A 19131-nucleotide genomic window follows, 5' to 3' on the forward strand; every position below is an offset into this window, starting at 1 on the left:
TTTTTCCTTTTGAAAATGTGGGGGCCTAGCAGAGACAGCTCAGTCAGCAAAGTGCTTGCCCTGATGAGGACCTGAGTTCGAAAGACCAGCTGGAAAGCCAGGCTCAGAGAGGCATGCCATGCCAGAGCCAGGAGGATCCTTGGGGCTTGCTGGATAGTCTGAATACCTAAATTGGTGATCTCCAGGCTCACTGAGAGACACTGTTTAAAAAAAAGGGGGGGTGAGTTATTGCAGATGATACCTGGCATTGGTCTCTGGCCTCTGCATACATGTTGGCTTTTACACACACATGCACTGGCACGCACGCACGCGCGCGCACACACACACACACACACACACACACACACACACACACACAGAGCCATGTAACCAGTTGTTTGGCGCCGTTCAGGAACATGTGGCTGAGTTCTTCGTCTTGGCTGGTCACATCTGTTTATTCTTTCCAGTGAATTTTAGAATTGTTTTGTCAGGTTCAACAATCCCTTGTGAATTTGATTGACATTAAATTAAACTTAAAAACTAATTAAAGGAGGAATTGACATAATCCGTCATATTTGCTGGGAACACAATGTGTCCTCCAATTCTTGTAATTCTGTTTCCATGCTGCTCAGGAAAGCATCGTACATTTTTGCATAGAGTTCATCCATTTTTTAAAAAAAATCAGGGTTATTTCAAGGATTTTTGTTTTCCTTCAGCCCTTGCGAATTGAATTTTTCCCCTCGGTTGTTGCTTTTTATGTAATTATCTTTCATCAAGCAGTTTGATGCATTAATTTGAACTGATCTCTGTGGACTCCCTCAGGTTTCTAGGTACACAGTTGTACTGCCTGGAAACAGTGATTGTAGACTCTCATTTCCATTCTGCCCTGTCTAGAAACTTCGGTGACGTTGAGCAGTGGGTTGGCACACCCTCCTTTGCGCCTGACTATTGGGAACGCTCCTGGCAGTTCTCTGCTCAGTGTGCGGCTTGCTTGAGGATTAAGATGGATTTCATGCGAAGGCAATATCCTCTGAATTCCAGTTTTCTAATCAGTAAAGGAGCAGAAATTGAGATAAAATGTCTGAACACACTGCCCCCCAAGTGAGTGATGTTGCAGCTCTGAGTTGGGGGTGGGCAGTCTCAGCCTGGGGGTTTCTGCCAGTTCACGGTTATCTACTCTGCTGGCCCAGAATTTCAAGCCAGTCTCCATTGACAGCAGAGAACCCACTCCCAGGAAACCTTTGTGGGGAGTTGGGGGTTACTTTTCCAAGGCAGGTGGAGTATGCGTCTCCCGGTGTTGTGGCTTGATAGGATAGAGCCATTGATTTGGCAGCCTCCTCCACCCCCAGTGGCATGTCGATCCTCCTCTCGGGAGCAACCCCCCTCAGCCCTCCATACAGAAGCCTGCAGCTGATGAAGCCTCTGCCCTCCCAGGGCGCAGGTACCCTTCATCTCTCACAACCTTCCAGAACAGATTTTTTCCCCCCAAAGACTGTTCCCTGGTGCTGGAAATCTGTGGACAGTCCTGCAGAGAATAAAATTGTTTTCCCACTGTGGGGTCTGCCTGTCTGCTCATGACTGGTATGGAATTTAGGAGGTTTTGAACAATACCGCATCTAGGCTGCATACTGAGGTTCTGGGATCTGTATTTGTCTCATGCCTCACAGGAGAGACTTATGGGTACTCATCGACCCAAGGGAAGGCAATGGGTTAGAGGTCTGGAGGGAGCCAGGGTGGGAGCTTGGCTTCCATTTCTCCATTTTTGAGGCTGCCCGACCTTAGTCTCAGGTATTTGAATACTTGGTTCCCAGTTGGTGGCACTGTTTGGGCAGGTTTCGGAGGTGTGGCCTGGCTGGAGGAAGCATATCACCAGAGGCAGGATTTGAGGTCTCGAAGCCTATCACCACCATTCCCGGGACACACTCTCTGCTTTGTGTTTGTGGTTCAAGATGTGAGCCCTCAGCTTCCTGCCCTGGCCACCATACCTTTACCTCACCATCTTGAACTCTAACCCTCCAGAACTGTAAGCCCCAATCAAGCTCGTCCACATGGTCATCGTGTGTTATCACAGCAATATAGGAGTAATGAACACACTGCCTCCTGTCCTTGAGGAGCAAGGGGGAGCAAGGCTAGCTGGCCTCGTTGAGAATGTCAACAGGCAAATCACAGGGGTGGATTGGGAGGAAAGGAGATGATGTCTTAGAGAGGCACTGGGGTCTCGTACTTGGAAATTCTGAGCCCTGCCAAGGGAGGCGTCTTCAGTGACATGGCTGTCTCCAAGGCTGTGTGCACTTGAGAGGGGCTAACAGGTAGGTGGACAGCAGGTAGGGCAGTGACTGGTGCTTGGTTCTGGGAACTGGGTACTGACTCTAGAGCACTAACTGGCACTGTGGTGTAGTCCTCCTCTCTGCCTGCCAGGGCCCTAGCCCTGGGAGACTCTCTTCCTTCTCTGCACCCAGGAGTAGTCTGAACTTAATGGCTATGAGCAGAAGTCTGGATCTCAAGGCGGCATGGATCTGTCCCAGGCTGTGCTTGTGAGAGAAAGCACACACATTTGTTCTTTATCCTGGTTCCTGACTCAGAACTCTGTAATTTCCGGAGTGATAAGGGACGATGGGAACATCTTTTATTATAATTATTCTAGGCCTGGTCTTAGTGCCCTGGTTTTTCATACCATGGCTTCTAAGAGTCTTGGAACCAGCAGAGGGATAAGACTGTCTTTCGTATGTTAATGAGATGTCTGGCGACTGACCCCCTCACATAGCTTCAGATGGGGGAGCTGCTTGTGACAGCGTCCAGGGTCGGATTGGAGGGTTGTTGCCTTTAGCTCCACTGCCCTGCACTGTGAATCCCCTGTGGGGCTCGCCGAGCTTCTGGGCTGTGAACATGTTGGGGGAGTGTGCGTGGATGGAAACTTCTCTCCCCTTCCAACGTCTGGCTGAGCAACCATAAGTGAAGTACTTTCCCGCGTCCTGTGAACCCTTCTAGCAACCTAGTAGATGTGACTTGTCCCAGGAAGGCCTGGGTTATAACAGCTGGTTCTGTGTGGAGTTCCCCTCCCCCACAGACCCCACTAGCATCCAAAGGCACCAGAACCTCATCAGAGTCCCTTGAGTGGGTAAGCTCAGTCCTGACCAGAAGTGCGTGACACCCGGAGGTTTGGAGGATCCATAGGGACAGGGAGACCACCACACCTTGGGTGTCAGAAGTGTTGGGAGCAAAAACAGATCCTGGAAGAGCCACACACAGCCTGGGGCGGTGGTAGAGGGAGGGTGGTCCCAGGGCAGCCCCAGATGCAACAGCACAAACAAAGGGCTCCTCCTCTCTCCCTCCTCTCTCCCTCCTCCTCTCCCTCCTTCCCTCCTCTCTCTGTGGACATGAGGGGAGGGGAGCTGGGGAGTGCTGGGTCCTAGCTCTCCTCCTTTTCCTCCCTTTCTTCCTCCCTTCTTTTGCTCTCTTCCTGGTCCCCTCTCCCTTCCCTCTTATTCCTTCTGTTCTTCCCTCTCTCCCCCTCCAGCTCATTTCCCCCTTCCTCCTTTCCCACCCTCATCCCTGCTTTCTCTCCCCCTTTCTCTGCCTTCCTTCCCCCCCATCCCTCCTTCCCTAGATTCCTTCATCATCAGGACTGGGGACGGACACCCTTTGCAGGTGGAGGCCCTCCGTCACAGGCCACTCACTCCTGCCCGAGTCTGTACCTACACTTTCTGGTGTACACATCAGCTCCAGGAGTCCCATCCTCTTATCTTGGGCCCCCAGTGCTCATGGGTACTGTAAGAAGTCATCGCCATGTGCTGAGAGGAAGTCGGGTTGGGAAAAGAGGAGCGACCCACCCAGAATTACAAAGCCTGGGCTCCTTCCTCTACAACCAGAACTTGAGGCAGAACTTTGCCCTCCTTGGTGGTACACATCACCACACACACACACACACACACACACACGAGCAAGGTTAATTCTTGTCCAGGTGCAGTGGATGGTGTTTGCAACTCGACACAAACCTAGACATACCTGGGAAGAGGGAATCTTAATTGAGAAAATGCCTCCATCAGATTGGCCCGTAGGCAAGTCTATGGGGGCGTTTTCTTGAGCAGTGATTGATTTAGGAAGGCACAGCTGGTGAGCTACATAGCAGTGCCCTCCCTGGGCAGGTAGTCCTGGGGACAGAAGAGAGCAAACTGAGTAAACTGGGCAAGGAGCAAGCTCGTAAGCAGCTCTCCTCCATGGCTTCTCTTTTACCTCAGAGAGGATGGTGTGGCTTTGGGGCATTATCCCTTCTGTGGGAGCTGGCTGGGGACAGCAGGCCCTCAAGACTGGTGAGTCTTCATTCGGAAGAAACACCTGGCATCTATCCTCCATCAAGGTCGCCGGAGTTGTTGTGTTTTTCTTTCTGAGGAGTGTCTACGAGAGCCAAAGCTAATGGTAGTCCCAGGGGGCTTCTGGCTCTGCCTGGGGACAGCTTGGGCCCTGATGTGTGATCTCTGGTGGCTAAAACGGACACACCAGGATTGAGCACAGCCAAGGCTTGGCAGAGGTGGGCAGCTGCTCGCTCCTTCTTCAGGTTGGGCTTTACTGATGGGCCCCTGGCCTCACAGCCTTCTTTTAGGTCTTTTTCTAGGATCCTGTGGAACTGCAGAGGTTGCTGAGGCTGGGCTAGCCTGGGACTTTTGGCCCTGGGTACAGCATTTGGCTGATAGTGTGGGCTAGGAAGGCCTTGTTATTGATGAACCTGATGTTTCTGTGAGACCAGTGGTTGTTGTCTTGTGTCTTCCCTCTTCTGAAGCCGAAGGACCTTCCTTAGCACGGATCCTTCGCTGACTTGGTTTGTGGATTTGTATTTATGGCATTTCCCTTGCAGCTTCCATTGTGAGTGGCCTGTTCCACTGGTTTTTCCTACTTATTCCCTCCATTGTCTTGGTGTGGGAATCACCAGTCCTTCCCAGATCTGTCCCCTCCATTGTCTTGGTGTGGGAATCACCAGTCCTTCCCAGATCTGTCCCCTCCATTGTCTTGGTGTGGGAATCACCAGTCCTTCCCAGATCTGTCCCCTCATTGTCTTGGTGTGGCAATGAGTGACCTGCCACTCACACATCTGTTCCAGGCTTGCTCCTCTACATCCCCCTTTTCTTTCTTCTTTATTTAAAAACTGTCTTATCTTTGTGTGCATGTGTGTCTGTGTACATGAGTGCAGTGTCTGCAGAGGCCAAAGGAGTCAGATCTCCTTGGAGCTGCAGGCAGTCATGAGCTACCTAACACGGGCCCTTAGCAAGAATAGTATATGCTCTTAACCTTGGAGCTATCTCTCCAGAGTCCACCCTTCCTCTTCTTCTTTTTCAAGACACCTCACATAGCCCAGGCTGGCCTTGAACTCCCTCTATAGCTGAAGCTGGCTTTGAACTCCTGATCTTCCTGTCACCACCTTCCAAGAGCTGGGATTATAGGTGCGTACCACCGTGCCTAAGTTTCCATTTACTTTCTTTAAATATTTAACTCCTTTAATTCAAATGAAGTGTGTTTCATGGACTGTGTTTGAGCTGGCCTCCGGCAGTCACTTTTTTTTTTTTTTTTTTTAAATTTTCTGATTTGCCAATTTTGCTATCTCAGCACCATTCACTGACCAATGAGTTGGGATGGATACTCCATCATCCATGAGGTTTGAGGAGGTGATTGGTTTATTTCTGGTCTTACTTTTCTTTTATACCTAGTTCTGGGCTTTTAAAACTACCATTGTTTAAAGATGTATTCAAATGCCCGAAAGGGCAAATGTCACCATCGGGACTTAAAAGTTGTTGTGGCTGTTTTTGCCTGGTCTCCAAATGGATTTTGAGTTTATTTTCTCATGACCTTACACAAAAAAACGAGTAGACCTTGGTTTGAGGCACTAATGCACTGCAAGGGTTGTACCCAGCATGCAATGGGACCTTAGCAAATCTCTTCGAATGAGCCAGGGATGTGTTCATGGTGTTTAATCGTCTAAGGGAAATAAGAACATTAACTCAAATATCTCTCACTACCTCCCAGTGGCTTTATGGGAAAGAGTTTTAGAATTTTATTGGCATCGAATAAGGATCTTTTCCATTGTGTTTTATAGCAGCTTATTATAGATATTTAAGAACACTTTGGATTTATGATTCACACGTGACCCTTTGCTCTGAACATGAGGGACCTGCTTGTTCCAGACTAATGGCACTATCCACTTAGACATCTTCATTCCCAATGGGCAGAGCTCAAAATGATCTGTTAGCACAAGAGGTTACGTGCATTGAGGAACTGCAGCTCGACACTCTGCAACCACAGCTGAGGAGGGGACTCCAGGACCCTGTAATTGCCGTTCTTATGATGAGGCTCTCCCCAGTCCCACTTTGCCTTTCATCATCTGTACCCAGTGACTTTTCTCTTCCCCGTGTCTTCCAGCCAAACAGTCTTCTATTAATATAAAGGCACAGACATGAAACAGAATCATGAAAAGGAAAAAACCCCTTCAAAATAAATCCCTTCCTTGGCCGTTTCTCATATTTGCATTCCTAGATCTACAAGTAACTGCATTTATTTCACTTCTGGATATTTTCAGGAACTTCTCCGTGTTGTTTTCATTTTGGAGTTGGGAGTGGTTTCTTTTTTTTGGGGGGGGAATATGCAGTCATCTGCAAATCATAATATTTTGGTCTCTTCTTTTTCAATATTTATTTATTTCATGTCTTATTACATGGGAGTGTGGAAGGAATGACTGTCATTTGGCATGAGAACTTCAGCCATGGTCTCAGCACGTCCAGCTCAACATGTAAGGGAATTACCACGTGGGCCCTGTTTCTTTTCCAGTGAATGCTGCTGCCGGTGGGCCCCAGTGGGCAAATGCTGGCCCAGCATGGAGCACCTGTGTTCACTTAGCCACTGGCCAGAACTTTTCACCCGTTGATCTGTGGTACCAAGAAAACCTACAGACACAGGACCTGTCTATGCAGTCAGTGGTTCTGGGGGGCACAAACAGCAGTGGCTAATCTGGCTTTTAGGTCAGACACCTACATGTCACCCTGTCCTTTAGCCCCATGTGACTGTGGAGCAGCGTGCCTGGGCTTGCTGCTTCTGACAGACTGCCACGAGTTCCCGGTAGGCATCAGTTTGGTGAGGCACTCTTAGGAAAAGCCTGATCAGCAGATGCAGTGGTGTGTCCTGGACAACGTGGGATGAATGTGGACCTAGGAGCCCCGATGGAGTCCCTCCCTCGCTTCATAGTGAGGATGGAATTCTCTGAACTCTAGGGGTTCCATCATGTAGGGCAGAGCTTGTGAACTGGAACCGACGGGCTCTGTGCTGTGACCACCCACCAATGAGTTTTGTTCAGCCATCTCAGTCTTTGATACGTTGCTCGTGAAGTTCCGGATCTCTATTGTCTTGAGAATCTGGGAGATCTTCTAGGCTTGTGTTCCTGGGGCTGGGAATGACAGAGCTGGAGTCCCCCAGAAGGGCCCAGTGGCTCCTGGCACCTCGGTCTTCACCGCTATTTATCATCATGCCGCCCACCTCTGCGACCGTTCCCTGCTCAGCCCCTGGGTTCGCCCCGAGGTTCTTCTCTTACATTGAGATAGGTACCTTTTAGAGCGGTGGTGTCTCACTTCCCGCTCCCTCCTTCCTGCCCAAGATTTCAGTTTATGGGTTGTCAGCTCCTGTAAGCCTCTGTGCACTGATGACAGCCTTGAGCCTGCTGCACTGCGTAGGTATGCTCGATTCTGGCTCCTTCTCTCTCTGGTGGACATGCCCATTTGTCATCTATGAAGGGTAAAAGTTGAGCACGAACTGCTGTGGTGGGTTAAGGTGAAAATTCGGTGAGGGAAGGCCCATAGCTGGCGCTCAGTAGCCAACAGCCTTTGTCACCGCAAGGTAATATTTTCCTCGCGGCGCTTGGAGCGGGAACAGAGTGTGAAACTGGCTGGAAGCATACAGAATGCAGCAAGGATATTAATCACTCTGGAGGGCTTTATGGGAGGGGCTTGGGCTGAGTGTGGGTCGAGGAGGCAGGACCGGGGGAGGGGCGCCAGTCAGGAGAGGATGCTGTCCCTGCCCCAGACCATAATCGGCCTGGGACTCACTGCCAGATGAGGCCATGACTCTTTTGAAATGGAATTCCTGGGTCAGAATAAGGAGAACAGATGTTTACGGGAAGACGCCAAGGGCGGCTGACATCACCCAGGGCCCCCTGGACGCGGAAAGAGGCCGGGGTCCTCCATCCCTCCCTGCCAAGGAGCATTCCTGGGGCAGGCGCCAGAGCTGGGGGTGGACATGCACGCAGATGCAGGCGCCACACGCCACCTCCCCACCTGAACACAATTAGTCAAGATGTGGAAACGATTTCCATTTTGGAAGGAGAGAAGAGGGGCTGGCCAGCAGACTCCTCGGTGTGGATTGGTCCTTTGCAGGATTGCAGGAGTGGTTTTTGTGGCTGGGGAGCTGTCTAGAGCGCCTGGCCAGGGATGGAGATGACCGCGTCCCTCTCCCTCCCATGGACACAGTACATCCTTTAATTTCTACTTTGGGGGTGGGTCTGGAGGACGGCTTGCTTCCGTCCTTTCTACTACTTCTCCGCAGCTCATCCTTCACCGAAAGCTGTCTGCAGGCCCAGATTCCTGGGACAGCACGTGACAGAAAGGGTAGTGTGGATCAGCTCAGGCCACTTACTCTTGAATCACTGCTCCTTCCCCTCGGTGGCCTGCCTCAATAGTTCACCTGTGTCACCGGACACCAACCGGAGCTGAGAGGCGGGCCTTTTCCCGGAGGAGGTTGCAGTTAGAGTCTAAGGCTGGTTCTCATTGGTTCAGTTTGTAGCTGAGGGGAGCCAAGCTTTGATTGGTCAGACACGGTCACATGACTGCTCCATGGCCGCTGAGGCAGGAAGGCTCCTAGAACCGTAAAACTGCTGTTGTGTGTGTGTGTGTGTGTGTGTGTGTGTGTGTGTGTGTGTGTGTGTGTGTGTGTGTGTGTTGTTCCCTCCCACTCTGGTGGATAGTGAGCCCTCAGGACCCTCCAATCCTCCAATCTCTGCTTCCCCTAGCGCTGAAATTGCAGTGCACCCCATCACCACTTTTTTTCACCTCGGTTTTGGGGAATTGAACTCCGGTCCTCAGGCTTACAAGACAAGCACTTTATCAGTCGAGACATCTTAGGCCTGCGTTTCCATGCGTAACAGTGCATCAAGTGCTCCAGGAAGCCAAGTGACTGACCTAGAGCATCTCCGTTCGTGTGAAGCCTGAAGGCTCCCCTAAAGATAGATTTCTCACAATGTGTCCTGTGACTGAGCACGCATCACTGTCTTTTAAGTTGTACTGAGCGGGAAACATAGTTAGGTTGCATCGCAACAGGTGGCGAGAGGCCGCGATGCACAGCGGTGGTCACTGTGGCTGCACTGGGCACGCGCGCTGCTGGCTGCCAGGGCTGGCTGTTCCCAGCCTCTTCTCCCAGCTTGGTTAAGAGTTCTCCAGGAAGCTTCCCGAGCCAGGAGTAGAGTGTGGCCCCTCTAGACCGTGATGGGTGCTGTGGCCTGTGACAGGACCCAGTGTTCAGGTGAAGGTATGGACCAGTGTGTTGATGACGGCTGCCAGCTAGCCTTTCCTTTCCAAGTTCTTATTGGGGGAGGTGGGGAGCCTGGGACCCCTCCTCCACTCTCTTTCTTTCTGCCAGGCCATTTCCCTTCACAGCTACTTAGGAGGGAAGCCAGCCAGCCAAAGGCCTGTTAGCAGTGTGGAGGACAGCCGATGGATTTTAGTTAGACACAGACCCAGCTCTCTGCCACCGCTGGCCTGTGCTTGCCTCTGGAGGGCACCAGGCTTCTGTCACTTCCTGAGCAGCCCCTGGCAGCCTGGCAGTCGTGGTGTTGGTGAGGCATCCCAGCTTTGCAGAGGCAGTAGGTTTTGACCCTGGGGTGTATGTAGCCCAGAAGCCTCAGGTCTCAGGCCCCAGTCTCTGGCCCCAGGTAGGCATGGGACTCTCTGAGCATCTAGGCTAGGAGATTGCTTGTTGGAACCTGATAGCCGGGTTGGGTCCCAGCTTTTGGATAAGATACGAGTTTCTCCTAGCCCTCCCCCCACCCCCAGAAGGAGCCATACGCTGGAACAGTGGACTCACTGCCTTTGAGCTCTCCTTTGCCATCCTTGGGCTGCTTCTCATTTTTCTCCCTCCCCCCTCCCCCCCCCCCCCCCCGAGCTGCCAAGGCTTTTGTCTGGTGCCCTCCCCTCCTGTCCCGCTTCTTGGATTTCAGAGGCAGCCAGAGGCTTCCCTGATGCCGTGGCTGGCGGCGGCCTTGCCCAGCAGTTCTGGAATTGGCTTCCAGCCTCCTCATGTCTCCTGGGTGTCTTATGTGGCAATGCGGCTCTATTTCAGGGTCTGCGGGAGCACCCGGCATTGCCTCAGGGTTTGCCCTGAATGGAGGAGGTGGCTCACAGCCTGCTTCATGGCCCTGGGTAGTGGAGGGGAAATCGGATCGGGACTCCTGTGTGACCTTGGGCAGATTCCACCATCTCTCTGAGCCTGAGGTTTCCATTCAGGACTAATACAGAGAAGGTACGGATGGGTGTCAACCCATCAGGCTACCCCCCCCTCTCCATGCACTGCCATACTGGATCCTTGTATATCCTGGGGATCCCAGTAAATTTATCCTGGAGTGGCTTTACAATGGCTTATAATGTTCTGGGTTTCTCTGTGTAACCTTGGCTGTCCTGGAACTCATTCTATAGACCAGGCTGCCTTCGAACTCATAGAGATCCTCTTGCCTCTGCCTCCCAAGTGCTGGAATTAAAGGTCTGTGCCACTACTACCTGGCTTGTCCTGCCTTTCTTAAAGCACAGAGTGTCTTAAATGCCTTTGTAGAAAATAAAATGCACATATAAAACAAAAGGAGCAAATTGAAATTCCACCACCTACATTTTAGCATGCAACTCCACATCTTGCGTGTGTGTGCAAATATTTTTACAGAAAAGGGCCTTACTGTACGTTTTCTTTCTATCTATCTATCTGGCATGTGTCTGCAATGTTCAGTGTTCTCTTACCAACATAATCACCTTGGGATGTGTCTAGAGGTCAGGGTTCTCAGCTTCTACAAATCCATAGGCCCAAGGCTAAGGGGGAAGCTGTAGGTGGAGGTGAAGGCAGCGACAGGCAGAAGCTTGGGGAGGGTTTGTGGCTGGGGCTGTCTCCCAGGAGGGTCTGTAAGGCCTGAGGAGGAGCAGGGGCTACAGCTGGGGGCATCTGGGTGGAGGACTGTTAGTGTTGGAAGGAAAAAGGTGACAGAAATTGCTGTCGTGTCGCCAAGGGAAGAAGCCTGCTTCTGTGCTGTAGAGTGAATGACTTGAAGGCGTGTGTGTGTGTGTGTGTGTGTGTGTGTGTGTGTGTGTGTGTGTGAGAGAATCGGGATCACAGGGTGCATGGGGTCCCTCAGGTTAGGAGCTGTTGGGAGATGGTGGTTTCTAGACTGACAAGGGAGTGTCCCAGGGAGAAGCTTCCGGAAGTGAGGAGAGGAGCACGTTGTGAGGACAAAGGCTGCAGCAGAGGGAGATCTCAGGCTGCAGGGAATTTGCACTCTTTGGAATGGCAGAGTGTACATGTGTGCATGGGGTGTTGACGTGTGCACTTATATGTAGTTGTGTCTAAACTTGACCATGTTGCAAAGGAGATTTTAGGTGGTTTGAGTTTAGACCAAGAACAAGACCCAGGGAGAAAAGGGGTTTGAAGCTATAGAAGAGAAAAGGTATGTTTGCCAAAGTTATTCCTCAATTACTGGAAATCTAGATAAAGTTGGCTTAAGCAAAAAAAAAAAAACCACAAACAAACAAAGAAAGGAAAAAGAATTGATTGGTTAGAAGAAGAGGAAGAGAAAGAAGAAAAAGGGGAGGAGGAGGAGAAGAAAAAGAAGGAGGAGAAAAGGGGGAGGAAAGGAGAAAAAGGAGGAAGAGGAGGAGGAGGAGGAGGAGGAGAAGAAGAAGAAGAAGAAGGAGAAGGAGAAGGAGAAGGAGAAGGAGAAGGAGAAGGAGAAGGAGAAGGAGAAGAAGGAGAGGAGGAGTGCATTGGAGAGAAGGCTTAGCAGTTAAGACCACACACTGTTTTTGCAGGAGACATGAGTTCAGTTTCCAGCACCCATGTCAGGTGATTCACAACCACCTAATGTCTGAGCTCCCTCTTCTGGCCTCCTTTGGTACTTGCACTCACACACACACACACACACACACACACACACACACACACACACACACACACAGAGAGAGAGAGAGAGAGAGAGAGAGAGAGAGAGAGAGAGAGAGAGAGAGAGAGAGAATGAATTAAAAATAGATTCTTTTTAAAAATATAAACAAAATGAGAGCTCAGAGCATTCTCATTCAGGCATGGCCAGATCCAGAGGTTCGAATACAGTTTTGGTCTTCTCTCTTTCACTTTCTCCAAATCTTGGCTCAGTGCTCTGTGTTGATCTCCTCAGGCTCTCTCAGCAAGTGAGACAGTAATAGCTGAGCCAATCACTCCACAGTCTCCCAGTCTTGTCCTTAGAGGAGACATCTTTCCCAGCAGCCCTAGCACGAGTTCCTGGATGTAACACGCTAATGTCTTAATCTGTTTCGTGTTACTGTAACAAAACACTGGAGACCGAGTAATTTATTTTTAGAAATTAGGTTTATTTAGTCTCTTAGACTCCCAAGAAATACAAGATCTGGGAGTCTTTTTGCTACTTCAACTCAATGTGGAGTGTGTAAGGGCAAACAAGAGGCAGTCACTTTCTAACCTGTGCTCCAGACCCTGTCCCCAGGCCCAACCTCCCAGCACTGTGGGCACAGGATCTTAGCTTCAGCTGCAGGTTGGGGAGTACACATTCAGATCCTAACAATGGATTTGTGCCTGCTAGAGTTGGATGTTGAGCCATTCTGCTTGGCCTGGGCAGAGTTGTGGCTCTTTCCTCCCCGTGACGGAGAGGTGGGAGGGGGTTCCTGAGGCCTCAGAAGGAGGCCTGGGTTCCAGGCAGGCTCATGGCTACTGAGGAAGAAACCAGGGCAGGGACTGGCACCTGGGTGGTCTGAGGGGGAGGGCAGAGGAGAAGCAGAGGTAGCTCAGGGTAGGAGAGCGTTCCTCGCAACCCGCCCGTCCTCCTTCCAAGACTGGGCAGGGGGTGAGGTGGCTGGCCAGCTCTTATGGGAGTTGCGTGGCTCTGGAAGTAGAGTCAGGGCTGGGGAGGGTGGCTGATCACTGCTGCCCCGGAGCCCTTAGGCTAATGCCCAAAAGTGCTGGGACCATCTAGGCCTCAGGAGGTAGAGTCCAGGACTTCTCTCCAAGGTAGGCTGGAAGCCGGCAGGTGAGAGATGCATGTGTGTGGCCGCCACAGCCTTTGGTGAGAGCACTGGGCAGCCAGGCTTGGTGACTGCTCTGCATGGGGGAGGAGAGTCTAGATGTGTGGCTGAAAAGAGGGCCGCAGGCTGGATTAATGTGGGAGGAGTGGGGGGGGGGTGAGATGAGGGCGAAGCCCATAACCAAGAGATCAAATAGAAACTTCTTCAGATAGTGGGAAGCACGGGGACCGCAGGCAGCTGACAGTGGGTGTGTGAGTGTGTGCATGTGTGTGGGTGATGTGTGTGTTACTGTGAGCAATACGTTGTGTACAATGGCTGCCAGCACGCACATGAGAGGCAGGTGGTTGATATTTATACATGCATATGTACATATGATTAGAAATATACCCATGGCCTGGTAGTGGTAGCACACACCTTTAGTCCCAGCACTCAAGAGACAGAGGCAGACTGGTCTACAGAGTGAGTTCCAGGACAGTCAAGGCTACACAGAGAGACCCTGTCTCAAAAAACCAACTCCAACAACAACAACAACAACAACAACCAAACTAAACCAAACAACCCCCCCCACCACCAATATATATATATATATATATACATATGTGTAATGCATGTAAACATGTTTGTGCACATGTCTGTATGTGCAAAGCATGTTTGCACAGCACATTGGGCGTGCACAGGTAAGAAAGATCACTTGTGCACACATGTGTGATACTTGCATGTCTGTTCAAGAACACATTGGTGTATGAGTGCCTGCATGATGTGTGGGTGTCCACTTGAGTGTGCCTGAGTGGCTCCTGTATTGAGGCACAGCCCTCAGATGCATGCTCATAGCTGAGACCCCCCTGGCCTTTGGTGCCTTTCCCACAGCTAGGGGAAAGCAGAAGAGAAGCATGCGAAGTCAAGCCAGCAGATGGACACCCCTTCCGAAGTGCAGAGGCCTTTCCTGACCGGTGCCCAGCACCCTCACGCCCTGCCCACGGCTTTGGAGTTGGGGTTTGACTTTCCTGGAAGGCGCCCTGCCCCCAAAGGGCCAGCGTACCACACCTCAAAACCAGGGGTGAAAACCCACAGTCCCTCCAGAGGGGAGGGGCTTGGCATTCCTCTCCCCACCTGGTCCTTAGCTTCAGGCCTCTGCAGATGCTGGCTGCCTGACCTCAGCCCTTGCCTTCTAACCATCAAGATTCTAAAAGCTGTGGGCCCAGCATCTGCCTGGTACCCATTGGTGTGTTTGGTCCACCCCCACTTCCTGGGGAAAGGCTTCATGTGCTGGATCAGTTGTCAGAGGGAGCTGACCTTCCTGTGGCCCTCTTCGTGGGTCTCCGGGTGCGCACACCACCCGGCCACCATCCCTCTCTCCCTGTCTCTGGCTCCTCTCACAGCTCCTCCCTCTGCTCCTCCCTCTCTGCTTCAGCCTCCTGCGGTTTTAATGAGGGCTCAGCCTCCTGCACTCCGCAGCTCAGCGGCAGTACGTTTAATTAATAATCCTTCACTGCAGCTTCTCAGTGGAAATGCTGCCATTTTCCCTCACTAATTGGGAGAGCTGGTTAAACTCCAAGATGAATGACCCTTTCTGCTGGGGTGTCTTTGCCTGGAGTCTCCATCAGGGTGTCTGAGCTGAGCCAGAAGCTGCTGGCTGTCCTGAGGGAGGATGTTGGGCTCACAGGACAGGAGGCCAACTTGTCCCATCCTACCAGGGACAGAGACAGCCCTTTCAGGGCAGAGGTCTGGCCTGGTCTGAAACTCCTCCCTGACCTTTGGAGAGGGCATGCTTGTGGGAAACCTGGTGAGCAGGAGAGCCTCACATCGCCCAGTCCCAGCTCCACCAGCTTCAGGAAGCACCCGAGTGGGTTTCTGGAACCTTCCCTTGGCCTAGCCTATACATGCCCCCCACTCACTAAAACTCAGGTCCACCTTGGCCTGCTCCACTCTTCTTCCTCGGCACAGTGCCAACTGGTCTCGGTCATACGACAGGTCCTTAGCAAGATGTGTGCTGTGTTCCCTGTGAGCACAGTTCCTTGTCCCTCAGACAAGCAAGGGAACCCGAGTCACACAGCACCATCGCGCTGGTCACTCAGGTGGGTGACAGAGGTGAGGGTGTCTGGTCGGGGCTGCTGGGACAACAGTTACTCTTGACTGTCAATTTGATGGGATTAGAATAGCTGTGGAAACGCATCTCTGGGTGTGTCTATGCGGGTGTTTTACAAAGGTTTAACTAAGGGGTGTCAAGGGCTATCCTGAATGTGAGTGGTGTGAATCCAGGACCTGGGGGGCTGGACTGCAAAAAGAGGAGAAAAGGAGAATCTCTCTGTGTGTCTCTGTCTCTGTCTCTCTGTATCTCTGTCTTTCACTCTCCTCTCTCCCTCTGACTATGGATACAATGTGACCTGCCAAGCCTTCCCCAAACTGTGTGCTCTATGTCCTTAGAATGCAAGTCCAGATAAAACCTTCCTTCCTTAAGTTGCCGGGTCAGGTACTCTGTCCCTGTGACGGGACAAGTAGCTAGCACAGGGAGCCACTGGCACATCCCCTATGGAATGTAAACACGAGCCTGCTCCCCGGAGGCAGGCCTGAGGGTCTCCCGTAGATGTGACTGACTGTTCATATCTCCTGTGGTACAAGACAGAGCACATAACCAGCTGTCTGTCCCGAGGAGGAAGATGAATGAACTCTGATGCCCAGAAGTGGGGCCTTCCTGCTCCTTCCTTGCAGTGTTGGTGGCAGTCATCTGCATCAAAGATGTGGTATCTGAGTCGGCACTGATGTGTGTGCTATGATATCATGTCCTTTGACAGCTGAGACGGTCCTTGGGGTCAGAATGGCTCTGGTCTGAGCACCAGTGCGGATTGATGAAGATCTAGTGGGAAATGCCCGAAGGAGAGATGCTGAGTGATGTCACCCCACAGTCAGCCCCTCAGCAGAGCTGGTAGGAAGGTGGGGGGGGGGCAGGTACCTAGCAGCATAGACTGGCTGGGGCTTAATGGGATTAGATTTCTAGCAATCCACGGCATCTATTTAATGAGCAAAGGAATTTATTTAGGGGTTAACCCACAAGACAAAATAAAGGAATTTGTTGCAGGATCTTGGAAGGGTGAGGCACGGTCCAATGCTGTTCTCTGGTTAGCTCTGTCCTGGTCCAGTCCAGCTTCCAAAACTGTGAGGTAGCAAAGAGAGAATGTGTATGTGCATCCCAGGTCTTAAGGGTCCCCCAGTGGCCACACCCCAGGGGCATGTACCTCAAGGTCATAGGCAGGTGCAATAGTTACCTGCTACCTCACTAGGGGTGGTGCTTCAGGGCATGGTTCAAACAACCACCCGCTACATCTCCCCCTTTTGTCTAAATAAGAAAGTTCTAACTTAACACAAAACTATATGTAATAGGAATGATTATTAAGTAATGTCCTGGAGAAATAATGGGTAATGACTTAAGCAAAATGGAACTATAACCAACAAGAACAACATCAAACAAAGAACACATACTAAAATCCAGAGAAGTCTAGAACATAGGTAAATGGTATGTTAGAGAGATTATTCCAAAAGCTGTCCTATCCTGAAGTATTTGAATCTAGTACTTAGTATGTTCTAGCTAAGATATGAGAAGATTGTAACTGTAACTATTAGTCTTCAATCCCATCAAAGACCTGAGAAAGAATATAATAATACCCGAGAACACAGGAAATGCACGCAAGCAACTTTCGGAAATCTTTTGAGAATAGACAGAGACAGCTGGCAGCCTGGACAGTCACCTAAAGTTTCTCAGCACCATTGGGACATCCAATTTGGCTATAGGCCTAGAATATCTGACAGACCATTTTCAGAGGCAGGAGTTTTGAAAGACCATCTTACCCTGTCTTGGCAGAGTTCAGTAGTCACTTTTCCTCATGTTCCTCTCATCCAGAAAGGACAGCATTTGTACTGTCAGCAGTCGAAGCAAGGGCAGTTCTTTGCTCAGCAGGCCACTATGTGCCAGGGCAGAGCTTGCCAGAGAACAGCATTGGACCATACCTCATCCTTCCAAGATCCTGCAACAAATTCCTTTATTCTGTCTTGTGAGTTAACCTCCAAATAAATTCCTTTGCTCATTAAATAGACTCCGTGGATTGTAAGAGATATAATCACATTATCTGGCACCCAACTCCCCCACAAGAGAGTGTGGTGTGGGTTGGCCATTCTTGGCTGTTTACCCATGCAGATAGCTTCCACGAATCCATGCCCATAGGCTCTGTGAGCAGAAAGTACGGTCTGCTGGTACCAATGCTGTTCTCTGGCGAGCTCTGTCCTGGTCCATTCCAGCATCCAAAACTACAAGGTAGCAAAGAGAGAATGCGTATGTGCATCCCAGGTCTTAAGGGTCCCCCAGCAGCCACGCCCCGGGGGCATGTACCTCAAGGTCATAGGCAGATGTAACAGTTACCTGCTACCTCACTAGGGGTGATGCTTCAGGGCATGGCTCAAACAACCACCCACTACAGGGGCTCACTGGGAATTACCTGAAATCCTTCCATCTTTTTCTCCCTCCCTCTCTTCCTCTGTTTAGTGGTGCTGGGAATGAAACCCAGGGCTTCATTCATACTAGACAGGGCTCTATCAATGAGCTCTGCACTGACCCCCCCCGCCCCCAAACCTCTTTTCTTTGTTCCCATCCACTCTCCCTCCTTTCTTTCATGCTTCTTTCTCCTCTTCTTCCAGATACATTCCTCCTTCTTCCTCTGTCCCAGGGTTTGGGGGACACACTGTGATGGCACACAGTAGGTAGTGCTGGCCCGGTTCTCTGGGAGCTTATAATTCCTGGAGAGACACATCAGGAGGGTCCAAAGTGCTATCTCCTAGAGGGAGAAAGATGTCTTTTGGGGGGCAGAGACCTCCCAGAGGAGGCAAGCAGGAGCCAGGCATACCAATGGTGTGAGCTCTTCCTTGATTCTGTAGCTGGGACTTGCCCTTCCATGAGGTCCTCTCACCTCAGGATGCCATTCCACTGAGTGGGTGTAGCTGATGTCCCTCCTGAGGGAACACAGCTGTCCTCCAATGCCAGCATCTGCCATTGACCTCAGGGAGTAGGGCAGCTTCTTCCTCCCGAAGAAACACTTTCATCTCTTTGCAGACGTCACTTCTGTTCTGATTCTTGTCCTTCTGTGCAGCGGGACTCCCTCCCCCGGGGCCGTCCCCTCTCCAGGTCCTAGACTTTGATGTCCATCCCATACTCCTCCCTATGTAGGACTCTGCCCTTTCTCTCTGGGAGCCTTTAGAAGCTGGTCTTTGATGTCCCTGGGTCGGACTACAGTCTAGACAGAGTCCAGGTATGAACATTTTCTTAGCAGCTGGGAGGATCCTTGTGAGCCCACTGAAGTCGAAATCTTTCAACTAGTCTTGGGACCTTCTTGACCATTATTTTTTCCAGTGCTTGCTCCTCATCACCCCATTCTTTCTGGGGTTCCTCCATCTTGCCTAACTTTTTCCTTGTACCTTCTCTGTCTTAACACTTCCCCAAAGCGCCTATCGAGTGTTCTTCTTAAATCTCACAGCTCCTGGGTTGCTGCTTTGGCTCTCGTGTGCCACTGTCTCAGTCAGCCACGATGTCTCTTTTCTTTCGTCCTGACTGGTTCTTGGTAGCCACTCATCATCCCATCTCTGCATGTCTGACATTACTCACAATCCCTTTGGGATTCCATATCTAGTCGAGGTGAAGTTTCCTGCATCTGTACTGGGTGCTCTGGGTATGGTCTTTGATTCCAAGGGCTGCCACAGCTGTGACAGGTCCTAGTGGGCTGGAGCTTCCAGCTCATGTCCCCCCTGTTGGTAAGCAGGACATGGGAGGTGGCAGGAAAATTCCCAGAAGCTGGCTTCC

At 51.0% G+C, this 19131-nt stretch overlaps 1 protein-coding gene and 1 long non-coding RNA gene across 3 annotated transcripts in view; one reads left to right on the forward strand and one right to left on the reverse strand.

The window, feature by feature from the left end:
* Adamts2 (ADAM metallopeptidase with thrombospondin type 1 motif 2) overlaps positions 1 to 19131 on the forward strand; it is a 209344-nt gene that overhangs the window by 11480 nt on the left and 178733 nt on the right. The window lies entirely within an intron of this gene.
* On the reverse strand, positions 6633 to 8907 carry LOC143274567 (uncharacterized). Its single transcript, XR_013053259.1, has 2 exons — positions 8647 to 8907; positions 6633 to 7740 (listed from the first exon to the last, which is right to left on the reverse strand). It is a non-coding gene; the product is annotated as an uncharacterized LOC143274567 (long non-coding RNA).

The sequence above is a fragment of the Peromyscus maniculatus genome, chromosome 8, assembly GCF_049852395.1.
Source record: "Peromyscus maniculatus bairdii isolate BWxNUB_F1_BW_parent chromosome 8, HU_Pman_BW_mat_3.1, whole genome shotgun sequence".
Lineage (NCBI taxonomy): Eukaryota > Metazoa > Chordata > Mammalia > Rodentia > Cricetidae > Peromyscus > Peromyscus maniculatus.